This window comes from Oncorhynchus nerka, linkage group LG24 (genome assembly GCF_034236695.1).
Source record: "Oncorhynchus nerka isolate Pitt River linkage group LG24, Oner_Uvic_2.0, whole genome shotgun sequence".
NCBI classification, from domain to species: domain Eukaryota; kingdom Metazoa; phylum Chordata; class Actinopteri; order Salmoniformes; family Salmonidae; genus Oncorhynchus; species Oncorhynchus nerka.
In genome coordinates this window covers 28,979,969-29,001,515 of record NC_088419.1, presented here as the reverse complement: position 1 = coordinate 29,001,515, position 21,547 = coordinate 28,979,969, and the positions used below count along the sequence as shown (strand labels likewise).

The 21,547-nt window shown below is 45.1% G+C and overlaps 1 protein-coding gene across 4 annotated transcripts in view; it reads left to right on the top strand.

Annotated features, from left to right (window-relative positions):
- LOC115107800 (calcipressin-2-like) overlaps positions 1-21,547 on the top strand; it is a 126,801-nt gene that overhangs the window by 14,903 nt on the left and 90,351 nt on the right. The gene's annotated exons all lie outside the window — the stretch shown is intronic.

Sequence of the window (21,547 nt, the reverse complement as noted above, 5' to 3'; positions counted from 1 at the left end):
TATTTTCATTTTTCTACTGTTTGGACCTAAGTGGCCCGCCCAAGACTTGTCTACACACACACGTGTGTGTGTGTGCATGTGTGCGTGCGTGTGCGTGTGCTGGCAGCTTCCTGCCCTGATCCTGTGCGAAGGAAAGTAGATGGAAATATCCAGTGAGTGAGCATCCCTCTGGCCCAGGGCTGATAGCCAGGCCATAATCACCTCCACAGAGCAGCGACAGGAAGTGGCTCGCACTCACAACCTTCACCTCTGGGAGCTGTGTGTGTGTGTGTGTGTGTGTGTGTGTGTGTGTGTGTGCTCTCCTAGGTCCTGAATAATAGCTTCCTGAGACAGACATACAGTATATCATATTAACACACACACTGATGCACGACTGCACACTATACACACACACACATACTGACTCTGAGGAGCTGCCATTCACAGCTCCTAACTAGTTTCCATTAGACTGTCTTTTTGATAAGGATATGTATTGACTGTCTTTTTGATAAGGATATGTATTGACTGTCTTTTTGATAAGGATAGGTAATGATTGTCTTTTTGATAAGGATATGTATTGATTGTCTTTTTAATAAGGATATGTATTGATTGTCTTTTCGATAAGGATATGTATCGATTGTCTTTTTGATAAGGATATGTATTGACTGTCTTTTTGATAAGGATATGTATTGATTGTCTTTTTGATAAGGATATGTATTGATTGTCTTTTTGATAAGGATATGTATTGATTGTCTTTTTGATAAGGATATGTATTGATTGTCTTTTTCATAAGGATATGTATTGATTGTCTTTTTCATAAGGATATGTATTGATTGTCTTTTCGATAAGGATATGTATTGACTGTCTTTTTAATAAGGATATGTATTGATTGTCTTTTTCATAAGGATATGTATTGATTGTCTTTTTGATAAGGATATGTATTGATTGTCTTTTTCATAAGGATATGTATTGATTGTCTTTTTGATAAGGATATGTATTGATTGTCTTTTTCATAAGGATATGTATTGATTGTCTTTTTCATAAGGATATGTATTGATTGTTTTACCTCTTGTGATTGGATTTGTGCAGTAAAACCCTACCATTTAGTAAAATGTTGTTTTGAGTTGAACTATTGGTTTTTGTCCAAAGCTTTTTAATATTTAGAGGCAGAGAATGAGAGAAATACAATGAGAGAAATATGGAGACAAGCCAGGGTGGGAAGAGTAAGAGAGGGAGGAGGAGATATGTGTGTGTTCTTGGCTGCTGACGCACATGGCAGGGCGTCGCTATGTGTCATCACATCGTCAGACTCCGGCCCTGCAGGGTGACTGGCGCTGCCTCTGGGCCCTGGGGGGCACAGTCACAGATGCTGGGCCACAGCCCTGACAGGCATGAAGCACAAACAGGCATACACAGACACATGAATGCATACACACAAATGCACACGCACGCATGCAGACACGAACCCAAGAATACACGCACTCATGCATGCACGCACACACACACACACACACACACACACACACACACACACACACACACACACACACACACACACACACACACACACACACACACACACACACACACACACACACACGCCCCTACCTAGTTTCCAACCACTTAGGCTACCAGCTGTGGATCAGGGAAGACGCTGTGGGGCTGTCAGTCAGGTTGGGAAGAGAGGTGGATGGTAATGGGGGGAGGGAGGGAGGCTGTGGGGGTAGGGGTGAGCCTATCCAACCCAACCCTGCTATGTTCTTGTTGTTGTAACATTGTAATGCCATATCTTTCTGGAGCCATGCCATTCTGTTTCAGAGCTCTGTGGAATGCATTCTGGGCCGGAGCACCAGGTGGCAGGCTTGTCTGGAACAGAGTTGGCATGCTTTACTGGTCACCTGAGTAGCTCTCGCAGTAGATAGCTGATCACCTCAAACACAGAGATCAACACAGCTCCGATGCTGTCATCATGTAAGCTTATGTAGACTGGATCAAAATGGCTTCCTCCTGAAAGACTGTTTAGCACTGGGTTTTATAGAACCGTCTGATAACAATTTGTAAGGAATGACAAATATGTGTGGTTCAGTCCTAATACCAAGCCATTTAGTCATGTTGATAATATATGTTCCTCAGAGTCTAGTGGAAACTCCCTGAGACCTCCTGTATAGAAAGGGAGACATGGGGAAAACATAGACGCTGTGGTGCACATGGAGATGCGCTGCGTTTCAGAGTATGACACGGCTGGGAACTAGACTAGGGTGTAGTTCTGCTGGACTCTCTGTAGCTATGTTCAGGCAATTGGATTCCTTTACAAATGACAGCCCATGCCCATGTAGTTCTACCTGTGAGGGGAGTCTACCTAGCTAATAGCTCTGTGGTTTTATAATCCCAAACCATTCTGTGGTTTATTTGTCCATGGGAAAGATTTGATTTGAAGTCCAGGCTAGGATCCAGATTGGATTGAATTCCACTAGTGTTTGTTGTTTAAGTCCAGTGTGTTCCTGCTATGTGTAACTCAAAGGGCTGTGTTGTTGCTCAGCCAGTCACTTATCACAATGAGGAGGAGCTTTGCCACATCCGGCTCCAGGCCCCCGACATGGATACAAGTGGAAAATCTATAAATTGATGAATGTTGGGAAGGAGAGAGGGAGAGAGGCTGATGGGACCAGCTGGATGCAGCTGTGCTGGAGGAGTGTGTGTGTGTGTGTGTGTGTGTGTGTGTGTGTGTGTGTGTGTGTGTGTGTGTGTGTGTGTGTGTGTGTGTGTGTGTGTGTGTGTGTGTGCAACGAGTGAGTGAGACCAGGACGTACTGTACAGTGCAGTGGTCTGACCTGCCCTCTGTGCTTTGTGGTGGAGTGTAGACCTTTATTAGCTGTGAAGTAGCAGAGGGACCGTTTGTTTTAACTTTACCCTACAATGGCCTTTAACTGGTCACTGTTGTCACTGCTGAGAGAGAGAGACCGGATCCATCCAGCCAAGGTTAATCAGGCCTATTGAGCTGGACTACAGTGATGATGAGCCTGGTAGTGTTATGGAAATCTCCTGCAACATCATCTTACATGCTCAGGTTGGGTTAGGAACATCATTCTCAGTAGCATGTTATAAACTAGTTCCTCACACCATTCATTCATGTAGCATTACATCCGGTCCTGTATAGCCAGGCAGACAGGCCCTGGGGGGATGCAACAGTATGACTCATAGAGTCTCTGTGGGTTAGCCCAGTGTAAGACAAGGGTACAGGTAATAGGCAGGCACCAGGGTATATTTAGCTACTGAACTGAGACCTGAAGTCAGAAATAGCCTCAGAATGGAGGGGTTCTGCAGACTTCCTAGTAGGGAATGCGTCAAAGGCTTGCATAAACATGGTGACTACGCAACAGCTTAGCCATTGAGTGCAGTTAAATATGTTTCTGTGCTTATTCACATTTAGCTTTGTGTTATCTGGCCAGGCTGGCAGACTTACATTTAGCTTTGTGTTATCTGGCCAGGCTGACAGACTTACATTTAGCTTTGTGTTATCTGGCCAGGCTGGCAGACTTACATTTAGCTTTGTGTTATCTGGCCAGGCTGGCAGACTTACATTTAGCTTTGTGTGATCTGGCCAGGCTGGCAGATTTACATTTAGCTTTGTGTGATCTGGCCAGGCTGGCAGACTTACATTTAGCTTTGTGTTATCTGGCCAGGCTGGCAGACTTACTTTTAGCATTTCCTCCCCACTCCTTTCTGTTGGATGGGTTCTCTGCCTGTTCTGCAGAGAGAGACAGAGAGAGAGAATAACGTCACCATTCTGCCTTGAAAGGAAAAGTTCTTTATGCAAGTCTGATGTCTTGATTTGCATGTACAGTGACTTAAGAAAGTTTAAAACTCAAGTATTGGTGTCAATGGAGGATTTGGGCAAAAGTTGGTGTTCTGTTTCTTATCTAGAATTCTTGATGTAGGCCTATAGCCTCGAGAAAAATATTGAGTGATACCATAGTTTGCTGCATCAGTTAGGTTGATGATGTTCACTGTATTTATCTGTGGGAACTTGGGGCAGTGTAATATAGTACGTCAGACACACACACACACACACACACACACACACACACACACACACACACACACACACACACACACACACACACAGGGATGTTTTCAGAGTTACATGAGCGCTGGGACATGAATAAACACCCATTTAGCATTTACTTTGTCTTCAGCCCTGCCTCATCTGTAAACTCTTGAAAGCTCAGCAGCCTCCGCTTGATTTTATTCCAGTTTATTTTTCCACGTCGCACAAATGCTTTACGAGTCTTGACAACCCAGAGCAATTCCTTTTGTGTTTATCCAAAAGCTTTCTGCCGGCTCGATAAATCAAATGTTTTGTGAGGTTGTTTCGTTTTATTTTCTTGTCAGTTTGTCCAAGCTAATTTATCTACATCTTTTCCATCTGGAAATACAGACAGTCCACCTTATCTTAATAAGTACATTACTTAATAAGTACATCACTGATGGCTTTGTTACGGAAGGTTTGGGAATCGCTTCCTTTTAGGTGGTTGTAGAATTGAACGGCTCTTTTCTGGATTTTGATCATTAGTGGGTATCGGCCTAATTCTGCTCTGCATGCATTATTTGGTGTATTATGTTGTCCTCAGAGGATATGTTTTGCAGAATTCTGCATGCTGAGTCTCAATTTGGTGTTTGTCCCATTTTGTGAATTCTTGGTTGGTGAGCGGACCCCAGACCTCACAACCATAAAGGGCAATGGGCTCTATAACTGACTCAAGTGTTTTTTGCCAGATCCTAATTGGTATGTCGAATTTTATGTTCCTTTTGATGGCATAGAAGGCCCTTCTTGCCTTGTCTCTCAGGTCGTTCACAGCTTTGTGGAAGTGACCTGTGGCGCTGATGTTTAGGCCGAGGTATGTATAGTTTTGTGTGTACTCTAGGGAAACGGTGTTTAGATGGAATTTGTATTTGTGGTCCTGGCAACTGGACCTTTTTTGGAACATCATTATTTTTTGTCTTACTGAGATTTACTGTCATGGCCCAGGTATGGCAGAATCTGTGCAGAAGATCTAGGTGCTGCTGTAGGCTCTCCTTGGTTTGTGACAGAAGCACCAGATCATCAGTAGACACTTGACTTCAGATTCTAGTAGGGTGAGGTTGGGTGCTGCAGACTTTTCTAGTGCCATCGCCAATTTGTTGATATATATGCTGATGAGAGTGGGGCTTAAGCTGCATCCCTGTCTCACCCCATGGCCCTGTGGGAAGAAATGCGTGTGTTTTTTGCCTATTTATACCGCACACTTGTTGTTTGTGTACATTAATTTTTTAATGTCGTATGTTTTTCCCCCCAACACCACTTTCCATCAATTTGTATAGCAGACCCTCATGCCAAATTGAGTCGAAGGCTCTTTTGAAATCAACAAGCATGAGAAGACTTTGCTTTGTTTTGTTTTGTTTGTTTGTCAATTAATGTGTGCAGGGTGAATGCGTGGTCTGTCGTATGATAATTTGGCAAAAAGCCAATTTGACATTTGCTCAGTACATTGTTTTCACCGAGGAAATGTACGAGTCTGCTGTTAATGATAATGCAGAGGATTTTCCCAAGGTTGCTTTTGACACATATCCCATGGTTATTGGGGTTACATTTTCTTCACTTTTGTGGATTGGGGTCATTGGTTCCTTGGTTCCATATATTGGGGAAGATGCCAGAGCTAAGGATGATGTTAAAGAGTTTTAGTATAGCCAATAGGAATTTGTTGTTTGTATATTTGGGTTGGAGGGTTTTTATTTTGTCCTGTAGCTCATTCAATGTAATTGGAGAATCCAGTGGGTTCTGGTAGTCTTTAATAGTTAATTCTAAGATTTGTCTTTGATCATGTATATGTTTTTGCTGTTTGTTCTTTGTTATAGAGCCAAAAAGATTGGAGAAGTGGTTTACCCATACATCTCCATTCTTCGTGTTGTTGTTTGTTGGATTCTTCAATTACATTGAGCTGATTTCTGACGTGCTGTTCCTTCTTTTTCCGTAGTGTATTTCTGTATTGTTTTAGTGATTGACAATAGTGAAGGCGTAGACTCAGGTTTTCCGGGTCTCTATGTTTTTGGTTGGACAGGTTTCTCAATTTCTTTCTTAGATTTTTGCATTCTTCATCAAACCATTTGTCATTGTTGTTCATTTTCGTCGGTTTTCTATTTGAGATTTTTTAGATTTGATAGGGAAGCTGACAGGTCAAATATACTGCTAAGATTACACCTTCACTATTACAGTGGAACGTTTTGTCCACGAAGATGTCTAAAAGGGTGTCACGTTCTGACCTTAGTTCTTTTGTTATGTCTTTGTTTTAGTATGGTCAGGGCGTGAGTTGGGTGTGTTGTCTATGTTAGTTTTTCTATGATTTGCTATTTCTGTGTTTGGCCTGGTATGGCTCTCAATCAGAGGCAGCTATCAATTGTTGTCCCTGATTGAGAACCATATTTAGGTAGCCTGTTTTCTATTGTGTTTCGTGGGTGATTGTTTTCTGTTGTGTGTCTGCACCAGCTAGAACTGTTTTCGGTCGTTTCTCTTTGTTAATTTGTTATTTCCGTGTTCATTTAATAAATATGGACACATACCACGCTGCAACTTGGTCCTCACCTTCTTCCACCAACGACGACCATTACAAAAGGATTGAATTTGTTGTTGCCCAATTGTTTTTTGGTAGGTTTCCAAACTACATTCCTTCCATCTATAGCATTTCTTCATATTACTCAGTTCCTTTCGCTTTGATGCCTCATGATTGAGTATTGCTCTGTTCAAGTAGACTGTGATTTTGCTGTGGTCTGATAGGGGTGTCAGTGGACTGACTGTGAACGCTCTGAGAGACTCTGGGTTGAGGTCAGTGATAAAGTGGTCTACAGAACTACTGCCAAGCGATGAGTTATAGGTGTACCTACCATAGGAGTCCTCTTGAAGCCTACCATTGACTATGTACATACCCAGCGTGCGATAGAGCTGCAGGAGTTGTGACCCATTTTTGTTGGTTATGTTGTCATAGTTGTGGCTAGGGGGGCATATGGGGGAGGGTATGCTGTCACCACAGTCAGGGGAAATAAATACTTGCGTTTACCCGCTGTATGGTAGCAGGGTGGAAGTCTTTTTGTGGTAGCAGGGTGGAGATAACCACTTGTGCGTTGGGGAAATTAGAAGCTTTTTCAATCACTCCCTTCAGTGCTGTGGCCACCCTTTCCTGCTCTGCTCTCAGGTCGTTTGTGCCTGTGTATTATTATGTGGCTGGGTGACCCTAGTTGGTCCTCAGACAGAAGGTCTAGGGCGCGCTGGGTGTTTGGACATCAGGGTTTAGACACTCTGTGTTGGGGAAAAATATTATTTTCTTGTGTATGTTTCCCATTTGAGTCCATAAGGAGTACAATCTGTGTCTTGCGTTTGTCCTCAGTGGGTGTGGGGGGGTTGTCAGGAGGGCTATCAGGGTGGCTTACAGGGGGTGTGCTCAGAGGGTGTGAGATCCCCTTGGCTTGGGGTTCTTCATTTGTCTGTCCCACTGTGATGTCGACGCTATGGTCAGGGGTGGAGTGTTCTGCTATGGTGTCGAGTCTTTTCTCGGAAGCTCAGGTGGGCTGTTCTGCTGGTTTCTCTGCGAGGGTGGCCACCTCTCTCTAGTAGGTTGTTCTCTGTCACACGTCATCCCTCTCTTCCAGAAATCTGATCCTCTCCTCTAGTGCTCAGTTCTGCTCCTGCTCTTTCTCCTGTAGATGTTGTCTCACTACAGTCCAAGGTGCAGATATGTCTCTCTCCACCAGCTTTCCAGGTCTGGTTAAGGGGGTGTTGTTGTGCTGGACTGTTGTCTGGGTCTGTGCTGACTGGAGTGTAATCATCTGCTGTTCCAGCTCCACCTGCCTTACCTCCAGCTGGGTGAATTGAACCTTCATTTCAATGAGGGAGTAGTATTCTGTGCTGTGAGGTTGACTTTCCGCTTGGGGTTGCTCATCTGTGGTGTTATATAATGAAGAAGTCTGGTCTGACCCGCTCGGGGTGGGGGTATCTTTCTCAAGGGAGAGCTTCTCCTGCTGGGCTAATTCTTTGATTAGGTGAAAGTCCAGCTGAAACTGTTTGGGCTTGCCCTGTACCAATACTGTTCCAGACTTATAGAGATTTATATTAGCTGACTCAGAGTCCTCATTGTCTAATATCCTAATATCTAATTTAATCTAATCTAATTTCTCATTTCCACCCCTCGTTAACAACCCCCCCCCCTCTTAACAGAGAGGTAGTGTGTTAATATAGCACTGTGCCATGCCAGGGGATGGTCTGTGTGGAAGATTAAGTTGCTTATGTTCTCATTTTTATAAGTCAGCAAAAAGTGTCTCTTGATTTTCCATAAGGAGCTCCATTTTGCACTCTTTTCTTACCTTAACATTTTTACATACAGAGGGTAATGTATTTTATTTACCTCTGAACTGCAGGAGACAGATTCAAATCCCTCTGCATTTGGATGGAGTAGCCTGTTTGATTCTCCTGTTGGGCTAAAGGGCTCTGACTCCTCTCACTTGACACGTCAGTGCTAATTGAAGCTGTATTTCATTGTCCTAGTAGGGTTGGTAGTCCATCTCCTTGTCCTAGCAGGCTTGATAGTCCAACTCCTTGTCCTAGCAGGCTTGGTAGTCCAACTCCTTGTCCTAGCAGGCTTACTAGTCCAACACTCTAACCACTAGGCTACCTGCCGCCCCATGATAGTCCAACTCCTTGTCCTAGCAAGATTGCTAGTACAACTCCTTGTCCTAGCAGGCTTGGTAGTCCAACTCCTTGTCCTAGCAGGCTTGGTAGTCCAACTCAGCATTCAGTCCTAATAATGTCAAAATATATCATTGTAATGTATTTCTCTTCTTGGCTTTTGAATATAACATATTGCTTCAGACTAAACATTACTCACTCAGTTCCAGGTTGGATGGTGTTTTCTGTTTGTTTGCCAGAGCATTTGCTGTATAGCTTATGCCTTCCAGGTAATTCCGTAATTCTGTCCAAAATCAGGTTGCAGGTTTTTGAGTTTTGATCTGGAGTGAAGGTAATGCTGTGGAGGGTAGAATCCTTTACATGTCCCTGCCTAAAAAAATCTAAGTTTATCTAACTCCAAATCTATATTTTTCCAATAACATGCTGAAAAATGCAGGAGCTCACCTGCTCATGACCTCTCGGTCTCTGTCTGTCTTCTCTCTCTCGGTCTCTCTGTTTATCTTCTCTCTCTGTGTCTCTCTGTGGCTCTCCATCTTCTCTCTCTCTGTGTCTCTCTCTCTCTGTCTCTCTTTCTGGCTCCCTATCTTCTCTCTCTCTCTTTCTCTCTCCCCCGTCTCTCTCGATATATATACTCTCTCTCTCTCTCTCTCTCTCTCTCTCTCTCTCTCTCTCTCCCGTCTCTCTCTATATACAGTTGAAGTCAGAAGTTTACATACACTTAGGTTGGAGTCATTAAAACTAGTTTTTCAAACACTCCACAAATTTCTTGTTAACAAACTATAATCTTGGCAAGTCTGTTAGGACATCTACTTTGTGCATGGCACAAGTCATTTTTCCAACAATGGTTTACTGACAGATTATTTCATTTATAATTTACTGTTTCACAATTCCAGTGGGTCAGAAGTTTACATACACTAAGTTGACTGTGTCTTTAAAAAGCTTGGAAAATTCCAGAAAATGAGGTCATGGCTTTAGAAGCTTCTGATAGGCTAATTGACTAATAGGCTAATCATTTGAGTCAATTGGAGGTGTACCTGTGGAAGTATTTCAAGGCCTACCTTTTTTTTTGCTTGACATCATGAGAAAATCTAAATGTATCAGCCAAGACCTCAGAAAAAAAATTGTAGACCTTCACAAGTCTGGTTAATCCTTGGGAGCAATTTCCAAACGCCTGAAGGTACCACGTTCATCTGTACAAACAATAGTACGCAAGTATAAACACCATGGGACGCAGCCATCATACCGCTCAGGAAGGAGACGCGTTTTGTCTCCTAGAGATGAATGTACTTTAGTGCGGAAAGTGCAAATCAATTCTAGAACAACAGCAGAGGACCTTGTGAAGATGCTGGAGGAAACAGGTACAAAAGCATCTATATCCACAGAAAAACGAGTCCCATATCGTCATAACCTGAAAAGCCACTCGGCAAGGAAGAAGCCACTGCTCAAAACCGCCATTAAAAAAAGGCAGACTACGGTTTGGGGACAAAGATCATACTTTTTGGAGAAATGTCCTCTGGTCTGATGAAACAAAAATAGAACTGTTTGGCCATAATGACCATCATTATGTTTGGTGGAAAAGGGGGAGGCTTGCAAGCCGAAGAACACCATCCCAACCCTGAAGCACGGGGGTGGCAGCATCATGTTGTGGGGGTGCTTTTCTACGGGAGGGACTGGTGCACTTCACAGAATAGATGGCGTCATGAGGAAGGAAAATTATGTGGATATATTGAAGCAACATCTCAAGACATCAGTCAGGAAGTTAAAGCTTGGTCGCAAATGGGTTTTGCAAATGGACAATGACCCCAAGCATACTTCCGAAGTTGTGGCAAAATGGCTTAAGGACAACAAAGTCAAGTTATTGGAGTGGCCATCACAAAGCCCTGACCTCAATCCTATAGAAAATTTGTGGGCAGAACTGAAAAAGCGTGTGCGAGCAAGGATGCCTATAAACCTGACTCAGTTACACCAGCTCTGTCAGGAGGAACGGGCCAAAATCCACCCAACTTATTGTGGGAAGCTTGTGGAAGGCTACCCAAAACGTTTGACCGAAGTTAAACATTTGAAAGGCAATGCTACCAAATACTAATTGAGTGTATGTAAACTTCTGACCCACTGGGAATGTGATGAAAGAAATAAAAGCTGAAAGAAATCATTCTCTCTCTCTACTATTATTCTGACATTTCACATTCTTAAAATTAAGTGGTGATCCTAACTGACCTAAAACAGGGAATTTTTACTAGGAATAAATGTCAGGAATTGTGAAAACTGAATTTAAATGTTGTTGGTTTAGGTGCATGTAAACTTCTGACTTCAACTGTATGTATATATACGTCCCCGCTCTAAAAAGAAACATAAGCGATGACTTGTTTTCTGGCTGCAGTTAGTCTGACCAGATTCAATTCCCTGTCAGTGGGAGTAGACAAATTAACACTGTAGGATGATGCCATTCACTAACATCTAATAATTCATTAATTCCCTGACTGGGGAACATGCCAGAGAAGGTTCACTGTGTGTTAATGTGTGTGTGTGTGTGTGTGTGTGTGTGAGAGCTTTGTAACCCAGACATCATCCCCTTCACTCCTATAGCACACTTAACAGTCAAGATAGGGCTGGGCGATATGGGCAAAATATCACATGGTATTTTTAAAAAAATTGACGGTATTTTATGTTTTTGATTAATAACATTTCTACATTTGCTTTGAGTAGTTTGTGAACTTAGGGTGGCAACACATACATTCTAAGTGATTTCAATGGGTCTTTCTCCATTCTGATTGGTTTAAACTGTTCAATTCAACTTCAACCTAAAATAATTTCCTGTATTTCCATCAATTTCTGCATTTCCTGCACTCATTTGAGATATTTTCCACACTGCCACGATATGGGCAAAAATACTAGACCTTATTTTTTTACCAAATGTTGCAATTGCGATTTAGATCAAAACATTTGGGTGAACTTTTGGAATCATTGAAATAGAATTATAACAAACATTCTATAGTTAGAATATAAATAATAGTGGACACTTTGAATACAGTGTTTGACATGACAACGAATGAAAATGCCATGGACGAGTTATTGTGACAGGGTAGGAACCAAAGTGATGTTCAGTGTTTCCTAGGGGAACCTATAATCTTTGGCTACATTAAATCTGTATTCATAGTTATTCATATAGCTAACTAGTGATTAGCATTAGTGGCTAACACGAGTTAGCTTAATTTGGTAATAAAATACAAACTAGCTGTTTGCAGATGTAAGAAACACAAACTAATATTGTAATTATAGAACGCTTGTGGATTTATATTAAGATCAAAGTGGAAACAACATCGTTGTCATCAACATTGTTGCATGTGCTGCATTGTCCATGCGGACTGAACGAAAGTGTCTCGTGGTCAAGCAACAACAAATACGCTCTTTGAGTGACAGGGGGCGGGGCTAGGTCTGTGTTAAGCAGCATGGAGAGGGAGAGAGACGACTCAAGTAGAGGAGTAAACTATACACACGGCATATCACATTTAACAAACCAAACATGCAAATACTGGTATAGAAGGTGAAGGTGAAGTCAAAACCCAAACCGGTCCCTGCATAAATACCGGTATATGGTATACTGCCCAGCCCTAAGTCAAGCCCCTGGGGTCGAGTCAGCGAGTGATCAAGTCTTGTTTGTCTCTGGTGGCTGTCTGCAGGTTTAAAAAAATTGTTTCACTATTCAAACAATATCATGATTTTATATATATATATATATTTATATACACTGCTCAAAAAAATAAAGGGAACACTTAAACAACACAATGTAACAAGTCAATCACACTTCTTTGATTTAGGAAGCAATACTGATTGACAATAAATTTCACATTTTGTTGTGCAAATGGAATAGACAACAGGTGGAAATTATAGGCAATTAGCAAGACACCCCCAATAAAGGAGTGGTTCTGCAGGTGGTGACCACAGACCACTTCTCAGTTCCTATGCTTCCTGGCTGATGTTTTGGTCACTTTTGAATGCTGGCGGTGCTTTCACTCTAGTGGTAGCATGAGACGGAGTCTACAACCCACACAAGTGGCTCAGGTAGTGCAGCTCATCCAGGATGGAACATCAATGCGAGCTGTGGCAAGAAGCTTTGCTGTGTCTGTCAGCGTAGTGTCCAGAGCATGGAGGCGCTACCAGGAGACAGGCCAGTACATCAGGAGACTTGGAGGAGGCCGTAGGAGGGCAACAACCCAGCAGCAGGAGCGCTACCTCCGCCTTTGTGCAAGGAGGAGCAGGAGGAGCACTGCCAGAGCCCTGCAAAATGACCTCCAGCAGGCCACAAATGTGCATGTGTCTGCTCAAACGGTCAGAAACAGACTCCATGAGGGTGGTATGAGGGCCCGACATCCACAGGTGGGGGTTGTGCTTACAGACCAACACCGTGCAGGACGTTTGGCATTTGCCAGAGAACACCAAGATTGGCAAATTCGCCACTGGCGCCCTGTGCTCTTCACAGATGAAAGCAAGTTCACACTGAGCACATGTGACAAACGTGACAGAGTCTGGAGACGCCGTGAGAACATTCTGCTGCCTGCAACATCCTCCAGCATGACCGGTCATGGTGTGAGGTGGCATTTCTTTGGGGGGCCGCACAGCCCTCCATGTGGTCGCCAGAGGTAGCCTAACTGCCATTAGGTACCGAGATGAGATCCTCAGACCCCTTGTGAGATCATATGCTGGTGCGGTTGGCCCTGGGTTCCTCCTAATGCAAGACAATGCTAGACCTCATGTGGCTGGAGTGTGTCAGCAGTTCCTGCAAGAGGAAGGCATTGATGCTATGGACTGGCCCACCCGTTCCCCAGACCTGAATCCAATTGAGCACATCTGGGACATCATGTCTCGCTCCATCCACCTACGCCACATTGCACCACAGACTGTCCAGGAGTTGGCAGATGCTTTAGTCCAGGTCTGGGAGGAGATCCCTCAGGAGACCATCCGCCACCTCGTCAGGAGCATGCCCAGGCGTTGTAGGGTGGTCATACAGGCACGTGGAGGCCACACACACTACTGAGCCTCATTTTGACTTGTTTTAAGGACATTACATCAAAGTTGGATCAGCCTGTAGTCTGGTTTTCCACATTAATTTTGAGTGTGACTCCAAATCCAGACCTCCATGGGTTGACAAATTTGATTTCCATTGATAGTTTGTGTGATTTTGTTGTCAGCACATTCAACTATGTAAAGAAAAAGTATTTAATAAGAATATTTATTTCATTCATTCAGATCTAGGATGTGTTATTTTAGTGTTCCCTTTATTTTTTTGAGCAGTGTATATATATTTTGTTTATCTTCAATGGGGAATTGATTGTGTGACTCAGTAGAGGAGTGTGTTTCTGTGTGTTTCTGCACAGGTGTTGGGGTAGGGACACGAGAAGAGCAGGGGTCGGTTTGTCTGACACAGAGGGAGAGAGACAAAGTAGCCAAACCGACATGCGCAAGTTAAACTTGTTTCTGCAATAGGTTATCTTTCATCTCATCTGGTAGTGTCTGTCTTACATTTAAGATTGGTGCGTTCACCTTAAGACATCCAGTGGAACAGCCACTTTACAATAGTGCATCTAAATCTTTTAAGGGGGGTGAGAAGGATTACTTTATCCTATCCTAGGTATTCCTTAAAGAGGTGGGGTTTCAGGTGTCTCCGGAAGGTGGTGATTGACTCCGCTGTCCTGGCGTCGTGAGGGAGTTTGTTCCACCATTGGGGGGCCAGAGCAGCGAACAGTTTTGACTGGGCTGAGCGGGAACTGTACTTCCTCAGTGGTAGGGAGGCGAGCAGGCCAGAGGTGGATGAACGCAGTGCCCTTGTTTGGGTGTAGGGCCTGATCAGAGCCGGGAGGTACTGAGGTGCCGTTCCCCTCACAGCTCCGTAGGCAAGCACCATGGTCTTGTAGCGGATGCGAGCTTCAACTGGAAGCCAGTGGAGAGAGCGGAGGAGCGGGGTGACGTGAGAGAACTTGGGAAGGTTGAACACCAGACGGGCTGCGGCGTTCTGGATGAGTTGTAGGGTTTAATGGCACAGGCAGGGAGCCCAGCCAACAGCGAGTTGCAGTAATCCAGACGGGAGATGACAAGTGCCTGGATTAGGACCTGCGCCGCTTCCTGTGTGAGGCAGGGTCGTACTCTGCGGATGTTGTAGAGCATGAACCTACAGGAACGGGCCACCGCCTTGATGTTAGTTGAGAATGACAGGGTGTCGTCCAGGATCACGCCAAGGTTCTTAGCGCTCTGGGAGGAGGACACAATGGAGTTGTCAACCGTGATGGCGAGATCATGGAACGGGCAGTCCTTCCCCGGGAGGAAGAGCAGCTCCGTCTTGCCGAGGTTCAGCTTGAGGTGGTGATCCGTCATCCACACTGATATGTCTGCCAGACATGCAGAGATGCGATTCGCCACCTGGTCATCAGAAGGGGGAAAGGAGAAGATTAATTGTGTGTCGTCTGCATAGCAATGATAGGAGAGACCATGTGAGGTTATGACAGAGCCAAGTGACTTGGTGTATAGCGAGAATAGGAGAGGGCCTAGAACAGAGCCCTGGGGGACGCCAGTGGTGAGAGCGCGTGGTGAGGAGACAGATTCTCGCCACGCCACCTGGTAGGAGCGACCTGTCAGGTAGGACGCAATCCAAGCGTGGGCCGCGCCGGAGATGCCCAACTCGGAGAGGGTGGAGAGGAGGATCTGATGGTTCACAGTATCGAAGGCAGCCGATAGGTCTAGAAGGATGAGAGCAGAGGAGAGAGAGTTAGCTTTAGCAGTGCGGAGCGCCTCCGTGATACAGAGAAGAGCAGTCTCAGTTGAATGACTAGTCTTGAAACCTGACTGATTTGGATCAAGAAGGTCATTCTGAGAGAGATAGCGGGAGAGCTGGCCAAGGACGGCACGTTCAAGAGTTTTGGAGAGAAAAGAAAGAAGGGATACTGGTCTGTAGTTGTTGACATCGGAGGGATCGAGTGTAGGTTTTTTCAGAAGGGGTGCAACTCTCGCTCTCTTGAAGACGGAAGGGACGTAGCCAGCGGTCAGGGATGAGTTGATGAGCGAGGTGAGGTAAGGGAGAAGGTCTCCGGAAATGGTCTGGAGAAGAGAGGAGGGGATAGGGTCAAGCGGGCAGGTTGTTGGGCGGCCGGCCGTCACAAGACGCGAGATTTCATCTGGAGAGAGAGGGGAGAAAGAGGTCAGAGCACAGGGTAGGGCAGTGTGAGCAGAACCAGCGGTGTCGTTTGACTTAGCAAACGAGGATCGGATGTCGTGACTGCATCAACTTGATGTAAAGAATCTAGCTAGCTGCACTAGGCTAATTGAGACTATTTTACTGCACTCCCTGTGTCCTTGTCTACATTCATATTGAACAACCTGTTGGTTGATCATTGTAGCCTTCCCCTTCTCATTTAGCCAACTTCATTCTATAATTGTAAATCCATTTTGCATTGATTTGGACTTTTCCCACTTCATTTGCTACACATGGAGCATCTGACTGGAGTGCTGTTTGATGGGCCCACGGTTACACGTTACACGCATGTTACACGCCTGAGACGTGTCGCCTGCCGGTAAAATATGAATGTATAATGTCATGGTCTAACCTTGTATGTAGCAATGCCACATAGACAATTACATTTTTTGGCCTTTTAATTCAAATAAGCTTTAAAAAAGAAATAAGAACCTCGCAAGTAATCGAATACTAACGTCCGTTGGAATGCCGGTGTCTGCCGGTGTGTTCTAACAGTAGTCAGTGTGTAATTCCCTCGGCTCGGTGGTGTGCAATGGATGAGTCATACACACACTGTCTCGCTGACTGACTGGCAGACAGATCACACAGCTACAGCTGCTCAGCCAATGGGATGAGGCACAGCATTGCAGGGGAAAGAGAGAGTGACCATAGAGAGACAGACATTACCCCCATCCAACACACATCTATGAATGCACGCACGTACGCACCCATGCACCCACCCACGCACAAACACACACACCCAGCAACAAACACACGAACCCACGCACAAACAAACGCACCCACGCACAAACACACGCACCCACGCACAAACACACGCACCCACGCACAAAGAAACGCACCCACGCACAAACACGAATGGCAGTACCACAACAGCAGCCTGGTTCACTGGAGTTTTACACTTCCTGCGTGCCTGGCTCCCTGTCTGCACTGCTAGCATTGACACACACACACGCACGCACGCATACACGCACGCACGCACGCATGCACACACACACACACACAGCCCTGACTGGGTCATGTGTGGTGCAGCTGTGGAGCTGTTAGGTGTGTGTGTAGTGTTGAGTGAAGATCAAGTCTGATAAAGTTGCGTAAACAGAGACCACAGTAACCTTGCTGCCAGGCTGACAGACACAGGGGAGGAGAGGTGTGTGGTCCAGGGTGTACGTGCAGGGCCAGGGGTCGCAGGACCGATGGAGCTGTCATTGGGACAGAGAATAATGTGCTTCTCCTCTGGTATGGATTGGCTGATGATGGTAGCACAACCATAGCTGTTGTAACCGCTGTCGTTAATGCAGTAGAGGTCAGCAGATGTTTTGGACACTTGCTACATATTATTTCTATATAAGTGTTGGTGGTCTGTAGCAGGTCGTGACATTCGTTGCTCTATGATTCAGAATGGAGATTGTCCTATAATAGCAGGTCAATAGGCCCTGGTTGTCACACAATGAGAGGTCAGACCCTCACCCTCTGAGTTACAGATAGGACCACACAGTCATATCTGTCCACCGTCACGGCGGCAGGTAGCCTAGCGGTTAAGAGCGTTGGGTCAGTAACCGAAATGTTGCTGGTTTGAATCCCAGAGCCGGCAAGGTGGACAAATCTGCCATTCTGCCCTTGATCAAGGCAGTTAACCCCCAACAACAACTGGTCCCCGGGTGCCAATGATGAGGATGGGTTTGGGTTAAATGCAGAAGTCATATTTCAGTTGAATGCGTTCTGTTTTTAATTGACTGTATGGGGGGAAAGAGGGGCGTAGGTAATGTATTATCGGGGCGTGTAGCGTACAGCTGTATGTATTGGCTCCCTTCACCCCTTCGTGTCTGGCCATGGACCAGACCCCACCTGCCCCAACCAGAAGCCCTCCTCCTTTTCCCTGCTGTCTCCTCTCCTCCAGGCTCCAAGCTGCAGCTGACTGGCCTCAGGGAGAGGTGGCTTGACTCTCTGTCGACTGGATATGTGGCTGTGGTCCTCAGATAGCTTACAGTATGTTCATATTTTCATTTAAACCTAGCTAAATAAAGTATTTAAGAAGAAAAAAATCTCAGGATATTGGATGGAATAATTGTCTGTTTACTAAACCACTAAAGCTAACAGAGCTGTATGCAGGCACACACACACACACACACACACACACACACACTCATCCCTCACCTCTTCCGACAGGATCAAACACAGGGAGGTCCAGAGCTGTCAAACATTGATCATAAAGCCATGGGTTTATACATTAGCCATAATCCCTCACTTCGCAGAAAAAACTACCAAATCCTAGCCGGCTGAATTACATTTATTTTAGGAAAAGGCTTAATCCAAATATATCCCAAGCTTGTCATTTGCTTTGATTCATGACATAAAAACCCCAGCTGTGCTGTGTGTTGTGTTCACTCTTCTTCCCCTGCTGTCTATCTGTCTGTCTCTGTGCTGCTCAGGAGAGGAGAGAAGAAACCCCTCAGTAAACATTCTGACAGGCTGGCTTTGCTGCTATTTATAGTTCCTGGTGTTAAGTCCTGACTGGGCAGGACTATGCAGGGATAGTTGAGGATGGACAGATGCTATAAAATACTCAGATGCCTGTAGTCCATGAGTGAAATTGATTGAAATCTGCCATACTCTTCTGACTGGTGTAACAAATTCCATGCCTGACTGTTTTAAAAATGTAGCATTGAGAGCTCTAACAACCCAATTTGCTGTTCCACTCTATCTACGTCATTGCGTCCACTACCTATTAATGCTATTCTAGGCACATCCTCCATCACCTGACCTGTTTCAGCTGGAGATGTGTAATAATCCCTACCAGAAAACTGTTCTGTGGGTCAGTCTCAAACTCTATTGCGGAGGAATGGACCTAATCCCTTCAGAAATAGTCCCTAATCCAGGAGACATTGGCCCTAATCCTGAACTGTCCGGCCAATCTGCTATGCTCTGCTCTCTGTCTTCAATGACATTTCAGAGAGGATGCCCTGGCACATTGAGACACTTCCCCTCTGTTGGCGCTCTCCAGTAACTAAGGAAACGCTCTTGACTTCCCAGAGTGCACCAGGCTACAGTCTCCCCCCATGTGACACAGACTGTCAGGTCACACTGACCTTGAGAACATGCTGCATTTGTTTCTGATGTTGTCTGTTGAATTTAGATATGCATAGTGCTCCCCTCCTTCATTTAGAAAAGGACTGTGTGTGAGTGAGGTGAGTGAGTGACTGAGGTGAGTGACTGAGGTGAGTGAGTGAGTGAGTGAGTTAGTGAGGTGAGTGAGTGAGGTAAGTAAGTGAGTGAGTGAGCGAGGTAAGTGAGTGAGCGAGGTAAGTGAGTGAGCGAGGTAAGTGAGTGAGCGAGGTAAGTGAGTAAGGTAGGTAGGTAGGTTCTGCTCCATCCATTCCATCTCCAACCCAAAACACACTCACCTACCTACCTATGTCAGAGATGTGGAGGGGGTGGAGAGAGAAGAGGTGGGGCACCAAGTTGGACAGTGGTCTGTATCAGTTAATTGATTGGAGGGAGGGGGGATTAAGAAAGAAGGAATGGCCAGGACACGTGAGCTAACCACACAATGGTTTCCACTGTTGCCCCTAGTGGACACACATCGATAATGCACTCTCTGTTTCATAACAGGTATAAACTGATAGAAGATACACTCCCATAGAAAACAGAACAATGTACAATGCATTCAGAAAGTATTTAGACCCCTTGACTTTTTCCACATTTTGTTACTTTACAGCCTTATTCTAAAATGGATTCAATTGTTTTTTTTCCCTCATCAATCTACACACAATACCCCATAATGACATAGCGAAAACAGGTTTTTAGACATTTTTGCAAATATATTAAAAATAAAAACAGAAATGGATTTATTTACATAAGAATTCAGACCCTTTGCTATGAGACTCGAAATTGAGTTCAGGTGCATCCTGTTTCCATTGATCATCCTTGAGATGTTTCTACAACTTGATTGTAGTCCACCTGTGGTAAATTCAATTGATTGGACATGATTTGGAAAGGCACACACCTGTCTATATAAGGTCCCACAGTTGACAGTGCATGTCAGAGGAAAAACCAAGCCATGAGGTTGAAGGAATTGTCAGTAGAGCTCTGAGACAGGATTGTGTCAGGGGCACAGATCTGGGGAAGGGTACCAAAAAATGTCTGCACCATTGAAGGTCCCCAAGAACTCAGTGGCCTCCATCATTCTTAAATGGAAGAAGTTTGGAACCACCAAGACTCTTCCTAGAGCTGACCGCCCGGCCAAACTGAGAAAACGGGGGAGAAGGGCCTTGGTCAAGGAGGTGATCAATAACCCAGAGCTCCTCTGTGGAGATGGGAGAACTTTCCAGAAGTACAACCATCTCTGCACCACTCCGCTAATCAGGCCTTTTATGGTAGAGTGGTCAGGTGGAAGCCACTCCTCAGTAAAAGGCACATGACAGCCCGCTTAGAGTTTGCCAAAAGGCACCTAAAGGACGCTTGGCCTGAATGCCAAGCGTCAAGTCTGGAGGAAACCTGGCACCATCCCTATGGTGAAGCATGGTGGTGGCAGCATCATGCCGTGGTCATGTTTTTCATTGGCAGGGACTGGGAGACAAGTCAGGATCGAGGGAAAGATGAACAGAGCAAAGTACAGAGAGATCCTTGACGAAAATCTGCTCCAGAGCCTCAGGACCTCAGACTGGGGTGAAGTTTTACCTTCCAACATGACAACAACCCTAAACACACACCCAAGACAGCGCAGGAGTGGCTTCGGGACAAGTCTCTGTATGTCCTTGAGTGGCCCAGCCAGAGCCTGGATTTGAACCCAATCGGACATCTCTGGAGAGACCTGAAAATAACTGTAACGTGACAAAATGTGGAAAAAGTCAAAGGTTCTGAATACTTTCCGAATGCACTGTATCTGCAATTCATCCTATGAGTAAATAAACTGCTGATGAAGCTCATCACGAAATACAATCAACCACCACAATCAGAAATAATTCACACATTTACTAGTGTGGCTTTAGTTTCAATGTCATTCTGAGAGTCACCCAGGGAGCGGTATGTAGCCCAGCGGCTAAAGAGTTGGACATGTAGCCGAAAGGTCGCCAGTTCAAATCCCAGTCCGGGCGTTGTGAAAGGGGGGAAATTGATCTGGCAACTGGAGGGCTGCTGGGTTCATATTCTAACCCAAAATAACCCTACCGTTTGGCCCTTGAGCAAGACCCGTAACCCCACACCATGCTCTCCATCCAGCTTGACCCTGTGCTCCTCTCAACTGTGTGTCTGAAAATTCATTTCTGTTGTTCGCTGTAACTATGGACAATAAAGTTGTGTTGTATTTTACCCCTCTTCTCCAGTCACACAGACCATCTTGCTCTGTAGCTCAAACGGCCCTCTCTGTCTAATGAGGAGCTGTTCTTTAATCCTGCCAATGTAAATAGTGTCTTTGACCTGTGAATGGTAGATTCAGTTTGGTTGACCTGACCAGGTTGATGCATGCTCCAATGTCTCTCTTTTCTCCTTTTAATCTGTTCTGTTTCTTTTCTCCTTCTCTTCACCCCCCCCCTCTCCCTCTCCTCCCTGCATTGTGTGCTGCTGAGCTGAGTCCGTTGGCGTCAACATGAGTCTTTCATCAGTCCTCTCATTAATCA